This window comes from Equus asinus, chromosome 20, assembly GCF_041296235.1.
Source record: "Equus asinus isolate D_3611 breed Donkey chromosome 20, EquAss-T2T_v2, whole genome shotgun sequence".
Classification (NCBI taxonomy): Eukaryota; Metazoa; Chordata; class Mammalia; order Perissodactyla; family Equidae; genus Equus; species Equus asinus.
In genome coordinates, this window is record NC_091809.1 from 40,457,022 (window position 1) to 40,475,596 (window position 18,575).

At 35.7% G+C, this 18,575-nt stretch overlaps 1 pseudogene; it reads right to left on the reverse strand.

The window, feature by feature from the left end:
• Nucleotides 1-2,816: 2,816 nt before the first annotated feature.
• On the reverse strand, nt 2,817-3,729 carry LOC106835971 (putative olfactory receptor 8G3; annotated as a pseudogene).
• Between the last annotated feature and the right edge of the window lie 14,846 nt (nt 3,730-18,575).

The window sequence follows — 18,575 nt, forward strand, 5'->3', positions numbered from 1 at the left end:
AAGCTCTGTGTGGTACACTTAAATTACACTTGTAGTTTTGTGTTTAGTTACGGATATTCATTTTAAGAAGAGACATTGGCAAGAAGGAGGACAAATAAAAACTATGGAGAAGTTGGAAAATGTTTGAACGCAATGGGATAGTTAGCAGATATTATCATACATCTGAAAGGAATCTAAAGGGAAACAGACTTATTTTATGTATGGTGTTTGAAAGATCTTAGAATACACCCTTTAGTAGAGATAAGGAAAATAATCTAACAATGGTTGAGTACTTAGAAATAGACTGATCTGCTTATTTCTAATCATTGAATGCACTCAACCATAAATCAGGTGAAGATGCACTTTCAGGAACAAGGAGAAAGGATTTTCTTAGTACCTCTCACCACTCTCCAGGTTTCGTCCACGTTTGGTTCTTTTCAGTTTCAGAAACTTATCTTTCAAACTCAGATACTTTTCAGTTTCTAGAATATTTCACATTCTATCAGCTATTTGCAATTTTATTTGTTCATCTTTCTCACATAAAAAAAGTCTTACCAATTCCATTTACCTCTGTTAGCTGATAAATATTTTCTTTTCATTTCAAATCTCATTTAAAATTGATGTCATCATGGAAACATTCAAACATTCTCCAATTTCTTGTCATTGATTGGACTTTATTAGTACATGTTCAGAAAACTACCATTCTAAGCAGCACTTTTTCAGACTTAAGATACACTATAAGCCAGATAATAGACTATATAAGACTTATTCTTCTCTGTATTCCAAGTAAATGGTACACATCTGGCACATTATAGGAAGTTAAAGACTTATTTATGAATAAATTAATATTTGAAGGAATGAATGAAAGTATCAAGGAATATTTGCTTAAATTGCCAAGGTGAGTACTTCCAGACTTAATATTCTCAAATCACAAGTGTGAAATGAGCACACTCACCTTTCTTCTTCCTGGAAACCTCAATGCCAAATTTTATTTGCAACTTGCTTTCTTTGACACAGAGGACAATAGGACTAATGTTGGTGTTGGGAGTCCTAGGTACCCAACATTCTGCTACCTTTAGTGTTGAGAGGGCAGGCACAGCCCTAGGTCTCTGAGCCACTTTTGAAGCTGGTCTCCATCACAAGTCAGCTTCTTCAATTGTTGTGTTCAACTTCAATTTGTGTTTCTCCAGCTTCAATGTACATCATCACCTTTCATAGTCCCCTGAGCAGTTCTGATTGCTGTGCTGTAAAGGTTTGTCCTTGCCTTAAATATGCCAGGCACCCAAGAACATGGAGACGAAACTCTCCAAGGATTTCCATTTCTCAGGAAACAAGCTCTTGGGAAAAGAAGAAATAACGGTTATTTCCCAGTTGTCTAACTTTTTTCTTCAATGGGGATTCTTTGCCAATCCTGAACTTCTCAATTAATGATAAAGATTTGTTTACAAGATCACTTGAGGATTTTTTTAAAATGTAAATTCTGATTCAGTACGTCTGAGTGGGTTTTGAGATTCTAAATTTCTTACAGTCTCCTACCCAGAGCTATTAGTTTATGATTCACATTGTAAATTGCAAGTTTTAGAGGACCAGGGCACATCTTGACAAGTTATCTCACTGTTAGTAGAGCTAGATATTGTTTTTGTTTACAAAATAGATACATATGTATAGATAGAGAGATAGATGATAGATATATGTTTTTATTTGTTTAACTAAAAAGAAACTCAGTTCACCCATTTCTCCTACCCCTCATTCCCCGTCTCTGGCATTCACCAATCTGTTTTCTGTATCTGTGAGCTTGGTTTTTGTTTTTACTTTTTAGATTTCACATATAATAGAGGTCATACATGTTTGTCTTTCTCTGTCTGACTTGTTTCACTTAGCATAATGCCATCAAGTTCTACTCATGTTGTTGCAAATGTCAAGATTTCATTCTTTTTATTGCTGAATAATTCTTCATTTTGTATATATACTACAAATTTTTCATACATTCATTGGTCAATGGGCACTTAGGTTGCTTCCATATCTTGGCTATTATAAAAATGCTGCAATGAACATGGGGGTGCATATATCTTTTTGAGTTAGTGTTTTCGTTTTCTTTGGATAAATACTCAGAAGTGCAATTACTGGATCATATGATAGTTAGATTTTTAATTTTATAAGAAGACTTCATACTGTTTTCCATAGTGGCTGCAACAATTTACCTTCCCACCAACAGTGTTCAAGTGTTCCTTTTTCTCCACATCCTCGCCAAGACTTGTTATTTCTTGTCTTTTTGATGATTGTCATTCTAACAAGTGTGAGTTGACGTATCATTGTGGTTTTGATTTGCATTTGTCTGATGGTTAGTTAATTATCTTTTCATGTACTTGTTGGCTGTACGTACGTCTTCTTTGGAAAAATGCTCAGATCTTGGGCCCATTTTTTTAAATTGCATTGTTTGTTTTTGTGTGGTTGATTTGCATGAATTCTTTATATATTTTGAATATTAATCACTTATCAAATATATGATTTGCAAATATTTCCTCCATTTAGTAGATTGTCTTCTCATTTTGATGATGATTTCCTTTGCTGTGCACAAGCACTTTAGTTTGATGTACTCCCCCACTTTTTTATTTTGCTTTTGTTGCTTTTAATTTTGTTGTCAGATTCAAAAAGAATCATCTCCAAGACCTATTTCAAGAACCTTATCAACCGTGTTTTCTTCTAGGAGTTTTATCATTTCAGGTCTTACATTTAAGTCTTAATTCATTTTGAATTAACTTTTGTGTATGGTGTAAGATAGTGGTCCAGTTTCATTCTGGCCTGATTCTAATATGACACCATGATATTGAACCTATTCATGAACTTTTTCTACTGTGGAGAATTTTCTTCAGGGCAAATTTGACATCCTTATTCCGCAGAATGTAGATCATGGGGTTCAGCATGGGTACAATGATTGAATAAAACACAGAGGACACTTTTCCTTGGTCCATGGAGCTTACAAATGATGGCTGAAGGTACCTGAAGGCTGCAGATCCAAAGAAAAGAGCAACAGCTGAGATGTGCGAACTGCATGTGCTAAAGGCTTTGGATCTGCCCTCAGTGGAGCGAATGTGGAGGATACTAGAGAGGATGAAGATATGGGAGGCAAGGATAGTTAAGGCAGGAGTCAGAATGTTAAATGGACTCAAGACTAGAACCAATAATTCATTGACATAGATGCTGGAACAAGACAGCTCCAAAAGTGGAAAGAGATCACAGAAATAATGGTTAACCACATTTGTCTTGTAGAAAAAGAGTCTCAACATAAAAACTGTGTGGATTGTAGATCCAATAATTCCCAAAACATAAACTCCCATTGTGAGCCAGAAGCAGGTGTGATAAGACATGATGTTGTTGTAAAGCAAGGGGCTACAGATGGCAACTTAGCGGTCATATGCCATTACAGCCAACATGTGACACTCTGCAATAGCAAAAATGATGAAGAAATAAAGCTGAGTCATGCATTCAGGGTAGGAAATGATGTTCTTCTCTGTCACAAAGTTCACCAGCATTTTGGGAGTAATGACAGTGGAATGGCAGAGATCAATGAAGGACAAGCTACTGAGGAAATAGTACATGGGGATGTGCAGGTGAGAACTGAGTCCTGTCAGTATGATCATGCCCAGGTTCCCCAGTGCTGTGACCACATAGTGGTAGTTGGAGGTCAGCATGTTCCGTTAGCCCAGCGAGGATGAACTCTGCCACTATGGAATGATTTCCAGGGACCATTATCCTCTTAGCAAGTTCTAAGTTTAAAAAAAAGTAAATTAGTGTACTTTTGTGTGTGTGGGTGTATGTATTTGAATGTATGCACATGTGTATGCGTGTGTGAGGGGGAAAATAATTCTGTAGAGATCATTATTTTAACACTCAACAGGGGAGATTCATAACGCAGGGATCTCTTGTTTTTCTCCTGCTGCTCTGGAACAACCAATGACCAGAGAAGGGCTTAGAGACTTCAAGAAACTTAAAATTCAGATATTTCATAATTTTTTAAGATAAAACACGAATTTTTCATTTTTTAAGTCAGTCAGAGGCAACATTACTACCGTTATTTCTGAAGACTTTTCTCTTTTCTCCAATATTCTATATGTATATATTAATGTCATGCACGTAAAGTAGCATAATATTTTCATCTTGCTCTGAATAGACAATAGTAATGTCTGCTTTCTATAATTAATAAATGCAGGATTCATAAGTCTGTGAAGAGTCGTTATATTGGTCTGAGCTATTTTCCTTATTAGTATCCCAACTCAAAATATCAGGACTGAGCAACTGACGTATTTTTCCACCTGAGATTTGGCTGCTCTGCTTGTCCCAGCTCCTTTGACCCAGGCCCACTACCCTGGAAAGCAGGACCATAACTGCTGGCAGACATCATGCTTATAACTCAGCAGCTTTTCCAATACCAAGGACCCATCCTCCCACATTCTAATTTGGATAATCTCAGAAGCTATAATATAATGGCCTATATTTAGTTCATTTTTTCTACCACTGTGACCAGGGGAGCAGTGGACTATGATTGATCTGTGCAATTTGGACTTCATGTTTGAAGTGGTGAAGGTTAGAAAACTATTCATATTCCCAAAATAAGAGAAAAGTTTGTGCCGACAGACACTAGGTATCATTTATGCTGGTCTTTTCTTATAAACGTGTATTTTGCATGTGGTCTCTATAGAATTTGAAGATGGTGACGTAGATTAGTAGAGCACATGCAAAATACAATTACAAATTTTAATTTAATTTATACTAGTTACCAGTATGCTGCATTTTTTAAAGACCAATTTATCTTCAGTTTATATTTGCAAAGAAAATGAGTAGATTCTAGAAAATGGAAATTCATATTCTTACTTACAAATAGTAGTTGGATTAGTATTTTCAGTTTGGGGAATGATATTTTGTGTGATATATAAAAACTGGACAACTTCAGGAAAATGATCTAGAAAGCTGTCATTTTAAGAATGGCTAAAACAACAGGATGTTTCACTAACAAAGCAAAAATTCATGTGGCACATGATAGTTATCTCTGTGTTAAACATATTGTTTTATTTAAGCGGTATTGGTCTCTTTGTGTATGTCTCCAAGAGAGGGAAGTAAAACTAGCTGCTTGAAACCATGGAGAGAAGTATTCGTTTTCACAACAAAGATGAACATTCAATGGTCAGACATACCTTGAACTTTCAGTCAGAAATGTTTGAGTACAGCCTGAATAATTACTTATTAGCAGATGTTGTTTAAGCATGCAAGCACCTGATGAGTTGTTGAATTAAATTATCTTAAACATCTCTTCTGGTTTCAATATTTCATGATTTTATCATTCTAATAGGTCTTGATATTATGTTAGACAGATGTGCATTCAAACCTGAACTAAACTCTATACTTGTTGGTGACCTGACAATAATTACGTTCACTCTTCAACCCTCTGAAAAACAAAAACACTAACATCTGTCTCATGTTACAATTAAGCTAAACAATGTTTACAAGATGCTTAGCACAATTCCTCGCTATTGGTAAAAAATGATAAAATGCCAGTGTTGTTTTAATGTTAATCTGAGTTTCTCTTTAATATATCTTTTATTTAACCAACATTTTCATTCCTGTAATGAATGACCAGAGTTTTTAACTTTTTTGTTTACCATATCTTCTTATTCCTTTCTACATGAGTATGTACAATAATACAGAGATTTGGAATATTTTACTGAATATTAACCTCCTAAAATTATCGACATTTTCCATGGTCTCTAAATAAATTCCAAGCCAAATTCTTTGTCATTCAAATATTTATATCATCTGGCAACAAAAAAAAGATTACATATATATATATTTTATCTCCCAAGTATCACACGATTTAGTTACTTCACAAAAGGGCATTTGTTAGACTTTCATTTTTGACTCATCATATTTCATTAGCTTTTCTCTTATCTTATCCCCTCTATCCTACGGAATCAATTTAATAGTTAGGGCCCTTTAGTTAAGGGCTTTAATAATGAAAGCCCCAGTTAATAAAACCATTCTTTACATGCTCATGAATATGTTTCTTATGTTTATGTTTAGCCATACTTAATTCCTTATTAATTATTATGAGTTATTTATGGGTTTTTCTTCTGTATAGACTGAAAACTCAATACAGTGCTAGACAAAGTGCCTTTCATACAAGAAGTCTCAATAAATATGTGATTTTAATTAAATTATTGAAAGAAGGTTAGAGATATGTTAACATAGACTCAATATAAGTGAAAAAGTACCTCACACTGCTTAAGTTGAAGTGAGCGAACAAAGAAGCATATGTCATAATTTTATGCAACAGAGAACAGGGAGTTGATAAGAGAACTTTTGCTCATCAGGAAGTCCAAGTATTAGAGTTAGAAAAGGTAGCGATAGATAACTATGTGCATCTCTAAGTGCACTGGAAGGGAGCTAGTAGAGAGAACTCTAAAATTTTAAAGTCAAGAACTGGGATTCAGAGATATTCTTCTTGCTCCCCAAAAATTCAGAGATATGTATTTTCCTCCTCCATTTCTCTGAAGGGAAAAATGATTCTGATGAGGCTAGTTCTGAGTACTAACCTTGCAGGACCTCTGGATGTGGAGTAGGTCATAGCCTAAAAGTTTCTGTGGCAATAATTTTGAGTCACTGATCCTGATATCTGATGAAGCTGATGGCTCTCTGAAAAGGCTGCTTGATATATGATGATTTTATACTCTGGCTACTAAGGCTAAGAGTCTGATAGAAAAAAATCATGATAATGGCCTCCCCCTAGGATCTTATACCACAAGTATCACCTCTTGGGAAAAGAAACAATTAGAATTTTCCTTTATCCCCTTAAGCTCTCAAGTATTTAATAGTGTCACATAGGTGCGATTCATTGTCTTGTTAGATTATAAAATGAAAAAAATGATGTAATAGGTTTTGTTAGATCTGCATTGAGAGCTTTAGAGGAAATATCAAAAGTCATGAAATATTAATATATTCTATTTATGCATTATATGTTTCACTTTAATTACATTTCATGTTATTATTCTTCTTAGATACAATGCTAAATTCAACTGTTAAACTCCAGAGAGAACATAGAGTTGTCTATGGCTAAATACAAATATTTGAAAGAATTAAATAAACTGCAACTAATTTCTAATTTTTATCCTCCCTTTCTTCCATAATAGTAAATTCCTTGAATCTTAGCATGGCACATAGCTATAGAGATAACCATTATATTTCTTAGCCCCTCTTAAAGCTAGGTTTGGCCATATGACTAAGTCCTTATCAATGAGAAACAGGTGTAGGTGAGATCTGTGACTTTCAGGCAGTGTTCTTCAAGGTTGGAGACATTCCTCTCTCCTTCTCCATTTTTCTTTCTGATGGGTGGGTGATGGAGATGAAGAATGGAATGGAATCATTGTCTGAAACCAAAAATTGGAAGTTATGTGTTGTAGTCACAAAGCAATAATTTAAAAGAAGCTTATGCATCTCATGAGCTACTGTACCAACCCTGAGTCATCTAGTTTAAGGCACCATGGTGCATGTGTATATGTGACATAGAGCAAAGCTAATTGTAACTAAAGTAGAAGTGAGAAAATGATTCTGTCTAAAGTTCATTCTTGTGGCATATTAATGTTCCTTGAAAATGCTAACTATATGAGAGGAACTGTTTTCTTTTAGAAATTAATATATGCTTGTATCAAAGTTAATGAACGTTATCCAAGCTGATCATAGTGCCTAGAGTTGTAATACATTTACCCTATCATGCTCTTTTCAATAATTTAAACATTTGATGACATATATCTGTCAACAAAATAAAGAATCTAGGTAAAGATTAAACGAAGGAGTTTGTTTGATAATGAAGGTGAGGAATTCGAGTTCTGGCAAACAGTCCAATGGAGTATTCTGAGGACTGCTCCAAGGTCTACAGATCTGATGCAGTTTATGTACCCTTTAATAAAGCAGTGTCCATGCAGGAAAGGACTTACACATCGAATATTCATCCACTTCAAGGATAACAAGAACTCTTGGTTATATGTCACACAAGGTGTGCGTTGGTGCTATCTATGTGTGGAGGGAGGCAAGGACCATGGGTCATCACTTTTTCCTTAAATTTTTCAGAAATATAGTTGGGAAATATGAGAGTGAGTTAACTATTATCTCTTCCTGTTACTGATTCATCCTGCTAGTGTTTTCAGTCGTGAGAGAAAATGTTGCAAGGCCATTTAGACACAGACTTACGAGGTCTTCATGGCTGCTTCAAGCACAGCATGGACTTCATCGTACTGACTTTAAGCCTCTACAGCTTGCTTGCTAGATTCACCTGTTAGACCAGGGAGAGGGGTCCCAGTTTCGTTCACATATCCTTCTGTAATGGTGCTTAATAAATATTAACGTATGCATTATTTTTTTTTCCTCATTTGTTTTAGGTCTCCTTCCTTAAGGTCTTTTGTCTCCCTTTATTGTGGTAGAGTTCCATCTCTACATTGCAGTCTATCTGATATCCATTCTAATATTTTAATAGCATGTCTCCCACCAGTTCTCAGATTCACTAGAGACAGTTCAAATATTTTTTATCTTTCGCAACACTTTTTTACAGTTTTAACACAAAAATAAGTGCTTAGAAACACAAAAATTTTCCTAACCATATATTGCTCTCACGTATCAATGTAAAAATTCACTAGATTGTAATTGTATATTGAATGCTTAGAGTAGTAAAATATAAATTATACTAGGAGTTCCAGGTCAAGAGAGCGATGTAGATAGATTCAGAACTCACTTCCTTTCATTTACACACAGAATCTACAGACAGGTATGAAACAACTTCTTCCTGAAAAAAAAAAAAAAAGAAAAAAACTGGTTGAGTGACTCCTAGACATTGAGTAAATGAGAAAAAACACACATCAAAGTTGGTAGGAGAAGCTGGGACATAACTTTGCCATAAACCTTAACCCCAGCATGGCAACTCACAATTGGTAGGAAACTCAAAGCCCTAAGTTTCTCCTTGAGAAGCATAGGGTCTGAAGTCCACATCTGGCACCCCAACTTTTAAGATCTGCACCTGAGAGATAAGCCCCAAAATACCTAGCTTTAAAAGTCAAAACTGCATCCACAAGACTCACAAGGTTGTGGGGAACTGAGAAAGAGCTCTTAAAGGGCTTGTACTCACACACTCATCCACCCCAGGGCTAGTGCAGAGATAATCAATTAAAAAGACCCAGACTTTCTGTGAAAGAGGCTTATTTACTTATCTTAAAGCATTGGATTGAGAGACAGGCATCTAATTCAACACACCTCAGGGGTCTATTGAAATACCCTCTGGGAACTGTGGCCAGTGGGCACCGTCTTTGCTCTCTCCTTCTGCCTCTCTCCAGCATGCCCGTAACTCCCTGAAAGGAACTTGTACCTCATCTGGTGCCCTAATTTTTGCAGCTGTTACCCAAGGGACACAGAAATGTCCCTGCTTTGGTGATCATCTGGTTTATCCTTGCAGGTCCTATGGGACTCTAACTCACCAAGAAAGAGTTTTTAACCCACTACCATCCCTAGGGCTTTGTAAGAGGCAACATGCTGAGGTGTCTAGTATTTCTGTGCTGGAAGCCTACTAGCTTATCTCATAACTGAGGCCTGAGAGACAGGATTCTAAATAAATACAAAGCCTAACAAGAAGTTATATTATTTTTTCCTTTTTTATATAAAAGGGATATTGAGGAACAGTGGAAATATATATGTTACAGATAATATTTTAGTTTTATGTAATGATTACTTCTTTTGGAAATCAAAATTTATTTGTTTTTAATCAAAATTTTAAATGCTGTATCATTTTGAGACAGTTACTGCCATAAATTTCTTCAACTGAATTTACTTTAAAATTGTTTAAATTGCTGTTAGATGTAGGGCTTTCAGTCCCACTGGATTTCAGGCCTTCAGGCTTAACTGGAGCTATACTTCTGCCTTTTCTGGGTCTCCACTTGCAGATAGCAGATTGTTGAACTTCTCAATAACATGAATTAATGTCATATCTGAATGCATGACTCAGCTCAAGCAGAAGAACCAGAAAAGGAACGACAAAACGGCAGCATTAAGACTGGTGAGATGGATTAAAAAATAATATGCTTCCTCCTAGAAAGACTTCTGAGCTCCAAAGACAAACACAGGCTCAGAGTGAAGGGATGGAAGAGGGTACTCCAAGCTAATGCCAAACAAAAAAAAAGCAGGTGTTGCCATACCTATATCAGACAAAGTAGACTTCATGACAAAACAGGTAATGAGAGACAAAGGGAGCACTATATGATGAAAAAAGGGACACTCCGTCAAGAAGCCATAACACATATATATCTATGTACCCCAAACAGGAGTACCAAAGTACGTAAAGCAACTATTAACAAACCTAAAAGGAGATATTAAAAACAACACAATAAGGGTAGGGGACCTTAAGGCTCCACTTACATCAATGGATAGATCAATCAGACAGAAAGTCAACAAGTAAATAGTGGATTTAAATGAAAACCTAGACCATATGGACTTAATAGATATATATATAGAACACTCCATCTAAAAACAGCAAAGTACACAGAGGATACATTCTTCTCAAGCGCATATGGAACATTCTCAAGCATGGACCATATGTTGAGAAACAAGGCAAGCTTCAACAAATTTAAGAAGATTGAAATCATATCAAGTATCTTCTCTGAACTTAATGCTATGAAACTAGAAATCAACTACAAGAAAAAAGCTGGGAACGTGACAAATATGTGGAGATTAAGCAACATGATATTAAACAACAATTGGATAATTAAAGAAATTAAATGAGAAATCAAAGAATAGAGAGAGATAAATAAGAATGAAAACACACCATAATAACTCATATTGGATGCAGCAAATGTAATTCTAAAAGGGAAATTTATAGAAATACAGGCCCATCTCAACAAACAAGAAAAACCTCAAATAAGCAATCATAAACTACACCTAACATAATTAGAAAGAGAAGAACCAAAAAAGCCCACAGTCAGCAGAAGGAGGGAAATAATAAAAAATTAGAGCAGAAATAAATGAAACTGAAACAAACAAAAAAACAGTAGAAAGGATCAATGATGCAAAGAGCTGGTTCCTTGGGAAGATAAACAAAGTTGACAAATCATTAGCCAGACTCACTAACAAAAAAGGAGAGAAGGCTCAAATCAATAAAATTAGAGGTGAAAGAGGAGAAATTACAACAGATACCATGGAAATACAAGGGATTATAAGAGAATGCTATAAAAAGCTATATGCCAATGAATTGGAGAATCTAGAAGACGTGGATAAAGTCTTAGACTCATATAATCTCCAAAAACTGAACCAAGAAGAAATAGAGAATCTGAATAGATCAATCACAAATAAAGAGATTGAAACAGTAACCAAAAATTTCCCAAAAATTAAAATTCTGGGACAAGATGGCTTCTCTGGTGAATTCTACCAAACATTCAAAGGATATTTAATATCTATCCTTCTCAAACTACTATAAAAAATTGAGGAATATGGAACACTTCCTAACACATTCTGTGAGGTCAACATTGTCCTGATATCAAAGCCAGACAAGGACAGCTCAAAGAGGGAAAATTAGACCAATATTGCTGATGAACATAGATGCAAAAATCCTCAAGAAAATGTTGGCAAACCAAATACAGTAATATATTAAAACAATCATACACTACAATCAGGTGGGATTTATACCAGGGACACAGGATGGTTCAACATCCACAAACCAATCAATATGATACATCACACAGATAGAATGAGGAATAAAAACAACTTGATTATCTCAATAGACACAGAGAAATCATTTACAAGATCTAACATCCATTTATTAATAAAACTATGAATAAAAAGGGTATAGAAAAAAATTACCTCAACATAATAAAGGTCATATACTACAAACCAATAGGCAACATCATACTCAATGGGGAAAAATGGAAAGCCATCCTTCTGAGAACAGGAACAAGACAAGAGTGTCTACTCTCACCGCTTTTACTCACCATAGTACTGGAGGTTTTGGCCAGAGCAATTAGGCAAGAAAAAGAAATAAAAGGAGTCCAAATGTCAAGGAAGAAGTGAAACTTTCTCTGTTTCTGGACAACATGATTTTATATGTAGAAAACCCTAAAGAATCTGTCAGAATACTATTAGAAATAATCAACAATTACAGCAAAGTTGCAGGGTACAAAATTAACTTATAAAACTCAGTTGCATTTCTATATTCTAATAATGAAGTAACAGAAAGAGAACTCAATAATACAATCCAAATTACAATCACAACAAAAAGAATAAAATATCTAGGAATATATTTATCAAAGGAGGTGAAAGACCTCTATAATGAAAACAATAAGACATTATTGAAAGAAATCAATGATGACATAAAGAAACGGAAAGATACTCCATGTACTTGCATTAGAAAAATAAATATCATTAAAATGTCCATATAACCTAAAGCAATCTGCAGATTCAATGCAATCCCAATCAGAATCCCCATGACATTCTTAACTGAAATAGAACAAAGAATCCAAAGTTTCATATGTGGTAACAAAAGACCCTGAATAGCTAAAGCAATCCTGAGAAAGAAGAATGAAGCTGGAGGCATCACAATCCCTGACTTCAAAATATACTACAAAGCTATAATAAACAAAACAGCATGGTACTGGTACAAAAACAGATACACAGATCAATGGAACAGAATTGAAAGCCCAGAAAAACAAAACACACACATCTACAGACAGCTAATCTTTGACAAAGCAGCTAAGAACATACAATAGAGAAAAGAAAGTCTCTTCAATAAATGGGGCTGCTAAAACTGGACAGCCACATGCAAATAAATGAAAGTAGGCCATTCCACAAAAATTAACTCAAAGGGGATCAATGACTTGAAAGTAAAACCTGAGACCCTAAAACTCCTAGAAGAAAATATAGGCCAGTGCGCTCTTTGACATCAGTCTCAGAAGGGTTTTTTTTCAAATATCATGTCCACTCGGGCAAGGGAAACAAAAAAATAAATAAACAAGTGGGACTTCATTGGACTAAAGAGCTTCTAGAAGGTAAAGGAAGCCAGGAACAAAACAAAAAGACAACCACCAACTGGAGAAAATATCTTCAAATCATATATCTGACAAGGGGTTAATCTCCAAAATATGTAAAGAATTCACACAACTGAACAACGAAAAAGCAACCAGATCAAAAGATGGGCAGAGGACATGAAGAGACATTTTTCCAAAGAAGGTATACAGATGGACAATAGACACATGAAAAGATGTTCATCACTAATCATGAGGGAAATGCGAATCAAAACTACACAAAGACTTTACCTTACATACATTAGAATGGCCATAATCACCAAGACAAAAAATAACAAATGTTGTAAAGGATGTGGAGAAAAGAGAACTCTCATACACTGCTTGTGGGTGTGCAAACTGGTACAGCCACTGTGGAAAACAGTATGGAGATTTCTCAAAAATTTAAAAATAGAAATACCATATGACTCAGCTACCCCACTCTCATGTTACTATAACTTCTGCCCAAAAGAACTACAATCAAGAAATTGATTATAGACACTGAAAATAGTTTAAACAAACAAGTGAAATTTTGGCAGAGAAAATAGTTAACTTCTAATCTCAGTTAAAACTCTTCACATTCAAAATGCCTGGTTTGAATGCAATTCCTTTGAAAATCTAAAATAGGTATTTTCCTTATTAACTCAGTGAAGTCAATATAATCTTGGATGATTAAGCAAGCAATGGGAGATTTTGATTTTATCAATAAAAATACCGGACTATGATACTCAATAATCCATATAAGATCTGTTGACATAGCTTCCTAAACATGTGCCATTTAATTGAAATGTCATGAAATGATAATGGGGCTGAGATATTGGTTCTCATACCTTAGGGTATTAGGGATAAGCCTGTGATATCCAGGGCCTCTTAACTAGTCACCATCAGCCACAAACTGCCTCATTCACTTATTCTGTTATGCCACATGGATTTTACTATTTTCTATGTGTGTCACGAGGTTAGGAAGTGCTGTGAGATACTTAAATCTGGAGTTCTATATTTAGTTATGGATGTCCTTTTGAAGGGGGGACATTAAAAAGATGGAAGGCTAAACGATATTGAAACAAAAAAGACAATAGAAAGGATCAATGAAACAAAGAGTTGGTTCTTCGAAAGAATTAACAAAATTGACAAACCCCTAGCCAGACTCACCAAGAAAAGAAGAGAGAAATCGCAAATTAATAAAATCAGGAATGACAGAGGAGAAATCACAACAGATACCAATGAAATACAAGAGATCATAAGAGAATACTATGAAAAACTATATGCCAACAAATTGAACAACCTGGAAGAAATGGACAAATTCCTAGACTCCTACAATCTCCCCAAACTGAATCAGAAAGAAATGGAGAATCTGAATAGACCAATCACAAGTAAGGAAATAGAAACGGTAATCAAAAACCTACTCAAAAACAAGAGTCCAGGACCAGACGGCTTCTCTGGAGAATTCTACCAAACATTCAAAGAAGACTTAATGCCTATCCTCCTCAAACTGTTCCAGAAAATTGAGAAAGATGGAGAACTCCCTAACACATTCTATGAAGCCAACATCACTCTGATCCCCAAACCTGACAAGGACAACACAAAGAAGGAGAACTACAGGCCGATATCACTGATGAACATAGATGCAAAAATCCTCAACAAAATTTTGGCAAACCAATTACAGCAATACATCAAAAAGATTATACACCATGATCAAGTGGGATTTATACCAGGGACACAGGGATGGTTCAACATCCGCAAGTCAATCAACGTGATACACTACATCAACAAAATGAAAAACAAAAACCACATGATCATCTCAATAGATGCAGAGAAAGCATTCGACAAGATCCAACACCCATTTATGATAAAAACCCTCAGTAAAATGGGTATAGAAGGAAAGTACCTCAACATAATAAAGGCCATATATGATAGACCCACAGCCAACATCATACTCAATGGACAAAAGCTGAAAGCCATCCCTCTGAGGACAGGAACAAGACAAGGGTGCCCACTTTCACCACTCCTATTCAACATAGTACTGGAGGTGCTGGCCAGAGCAATTCGGCAGGAAAAAGAAATAAAAGGAATCCAAATAGGTAACGAAGAAGTAAAACTCTCGTTGTTTGCAGACGACATGATCCTATACATAGAAAACCCCAAAGAATCCACAGAAAAACTATTAGAAATAATCAACAACTACAGCAAAGTAGCAGGGTATAAAATTAACGTGCATAAATCAGTAGCATTTCTATACACTAACAATAAACTAACAGAAAAAGAACTCAAGAACTCTATCCCATTCACAATCGCAACGAAAAGAATAAAATACCTTGGGATAAACTTAACCAAGGAAGTGAAGGATCTATACAATGAAAACTACAAGACTTTCTTGAAAGAAATAGGCGATGACATAAAGAGGTGGAAAAACATTCCTTGCACATGGATTGGAAGAATAAACATAGTTAAAATGTCCATACTACCTAAAGCAATATACAGATTCAATGCTATCCCAATCAGAATCCCAAGAACATTCTTCACAGAAATTGAACAAACAATCCTAAAATTCATATGGGGGAACAAAAGACCACGAATTGCTAAAGCAATCCTGAGCAAGAAAAACAAAGCCGGCGGAATCACAATCCCCGATTTCAAAACATACTACAAAGCTACAGTGATCAAAACAGCATGGTACTGGTACAAAAACAGGTCCACAGATCAATGGAACAGAATTGAAAGCCCAGAGATAAAACCACACATCTATGGACAGCTAGTCTTCGACAAAGGAGCAGAGGGCCTACAATGGAGAAAAGAAAGTCTCTTCAACAAATGGTGCTGGGAAAACTGGACAGCCACATGCAAAAGATTGAAAATTGACCATTCTTTTTAACCACACACCAAAATAAACTCAAAATGGATCAAAGACTTAAAGATTAGGCCTGAGACAATAAGTCATTTGGAAGAGAATATAGGCAGTACACTCTTTGACATCAGTTTCAAAAGAATCTTTTCAGACACTGTAACTCCTCAGTTGAGGGAAACAATAGAAAGAATAAACAAATGGGACTTCATCAGACTAAAGAGCTTCTTCAAGGCAAGGGAAAACAGAATTGAAACAAAAAAACAGCTCACTAATTGGGAAAAAATATTTACAAGCCACTTATCCGACAAAGGGTTAATCTCCATAATATACAAAGAACTCACACTGCTTAACACCAAAAAAACAAACAACCCGATCAAAAAATGGGCAGAGGACATGAACAGACATTTCTCAAAAGAAGATATGAATATGGCCAATAGACACTTGAAAAGATGTTCATCATTGCTAATCATCAGGGAAATGCAAATCAAAACTACACTAAGATATCACCTTACCCCCGTTAGATTGGCAAAAACATCCAAAACCAAGAACGACAAATGTTGGAGAGGTTGTGGAGAAAGAGGAACCCTCATACACTGTTGGTGGGAATGCAAACTGGTACAGCCACTATGGAAAACAGTATGGAGATTTCTCAAAAAGTTAAAAATAGAAATACCCTATGACCCAGCCATCCCATTACTGGGTATCTATCCTAAGAACCTGATATCAGATATCTCAAGAGTCCGTTGCACCCCTATGTTCATCGCAGCATTATTTACAATAGCCAAGACGTGGAACCAGCCTACATGCCCAGAAACTGATGATTGGATAAAGAAGATGTGGTATATATACACAATGGAATACTACTCAGCCAAAAAAAAAGACAAAATTGGCCCATTCACAACAACGTGGATGGACCTCGAGGGCATTATGTTAAGCGAAATAAGTCAGTCAGAGAAAGACGAACTCTATATGACTCCACTCATAGGTGGAAATTAGTATATTGAGAAGGAGATCTGATCGGTGGTTACCAGGGAAAAGGGGGGGTGGGGGGAGGGTACGGAGGGGGAAGTGGTGTACCCACAACATGACTAACAAAAATGTACAACTGAAATCTCACAAGCTTGTAATCTATCATAACACTAATAAAAAAAAAAAAAAAAGATGGAAGGCATACAGAGACTGTGAAAGACTTGAAAAATATTTGAAGGTAATGGGATAATTTGCAGTCATCTTCATATATCCTAAAGGAAGTGAAGAGAGAGACATTATTTTTTGTATGGTGTTTGAAAGATTTAAGAATATACCCTTTAATAACTGTGAGGAAAGATATTCTAACATTTCCATTATTAGAAATGGAATGAGCTACTTGTTCTTAGTCATAAAATACATACAACCATAAACCAGATGACAATCCAAGTTCAGGGACACTGGAGACAAGATTTCCTGAATTGATTTTAGGATAAGTACAAAATTCACACTCTTTCATCACTCTCCATCTTTAGTTCTTTTAATCTTCCTCCCCTGCTACGGAACATTTGGCTTCAGTACGCATTCAGTTCCTAGAATATGTCATGTTTTCTCAGGTGTCTGCCTTTTCATTTGTTCTTCTTTTCACCGTGAAGTGGTCAACAACCTGTCTCACTGCTGTCTGGTAATTTTTTTTTCTTTCCAAACCTCATTTAAAGTGACATTATCATGGAAAAATTCTCCAATTCTTTGTCACTAATTGGATGTTTTAACTACATGCTCAGAATACTCTCATTTCTAAACAGCACATTTTCAGACTGAGTTACATTGTAAGCCAGATGATGGACCATATCAGGCTTATTCTCCTCTGTGTTCAAAGAAGCTAGCACAGTGTTTCGTACACTATAGGAAGATAAAAAATATTTTATGAAAAATTCAAAAATTGAATGTATCCCTGCATTTTCACCATGATTGCTTCCAGGTCTAATAGTCTCAAATCACAAGTGTGAGATGAGCACAATCAATCTTTCTTCTTCCTGAAAATTTCAATGCCAAATTTTATTTGCAACTTGTTCTCTTTGACTCAGATGACAATGGCACTAATGTTGGTGTTGGGAGTCACAGGAACCTAGCATTCTGCTATCTTTAGTGCTGAGAGGGCAGGCACAGCCCCAGGTCCGAGAGTCACTTTTGAAGCTGTTTTTCATCACAGATCAGCATCTCCAACTGTAAATTTTTAGTTTGTGTTTCTTCAGCTTCAGAGTATCAAACATCTTCACCGTTCATAGCCCCACGAGCAATTCTGATTGCTATGCTAAAAGGGTTTGTCCTTGATTTAGAGATGTCACTTTCCACAGTTTCAGGCATCTGTGGTCAACTATGGTCTGAAAATATTAAATGAAAAGTCCCCAAAATAAATAATTCGTAAGTTTTCAATTGCATGAGGTTCTGAGTAACCTGATGAAATCTCATGCTATCCTGCTCCATCTTGCCCTGGAACATGAGTCATCCCTTTGTCCTGTATATTCATGCTGTGTATGTTGCTTGCCTGTTAGTCACTTAGTAGCCTTCTTGGTTATCAGATTGACTGTCATGGTATTGCAGTACTTGTGTTCAAGTAGCCCTTATTTTATTTAATAATGGCCCTAATGAACAACAGTGGTGATACTGGCAATTTGGATATGCCAAGAGAAGCTGTAAAGGGCTTC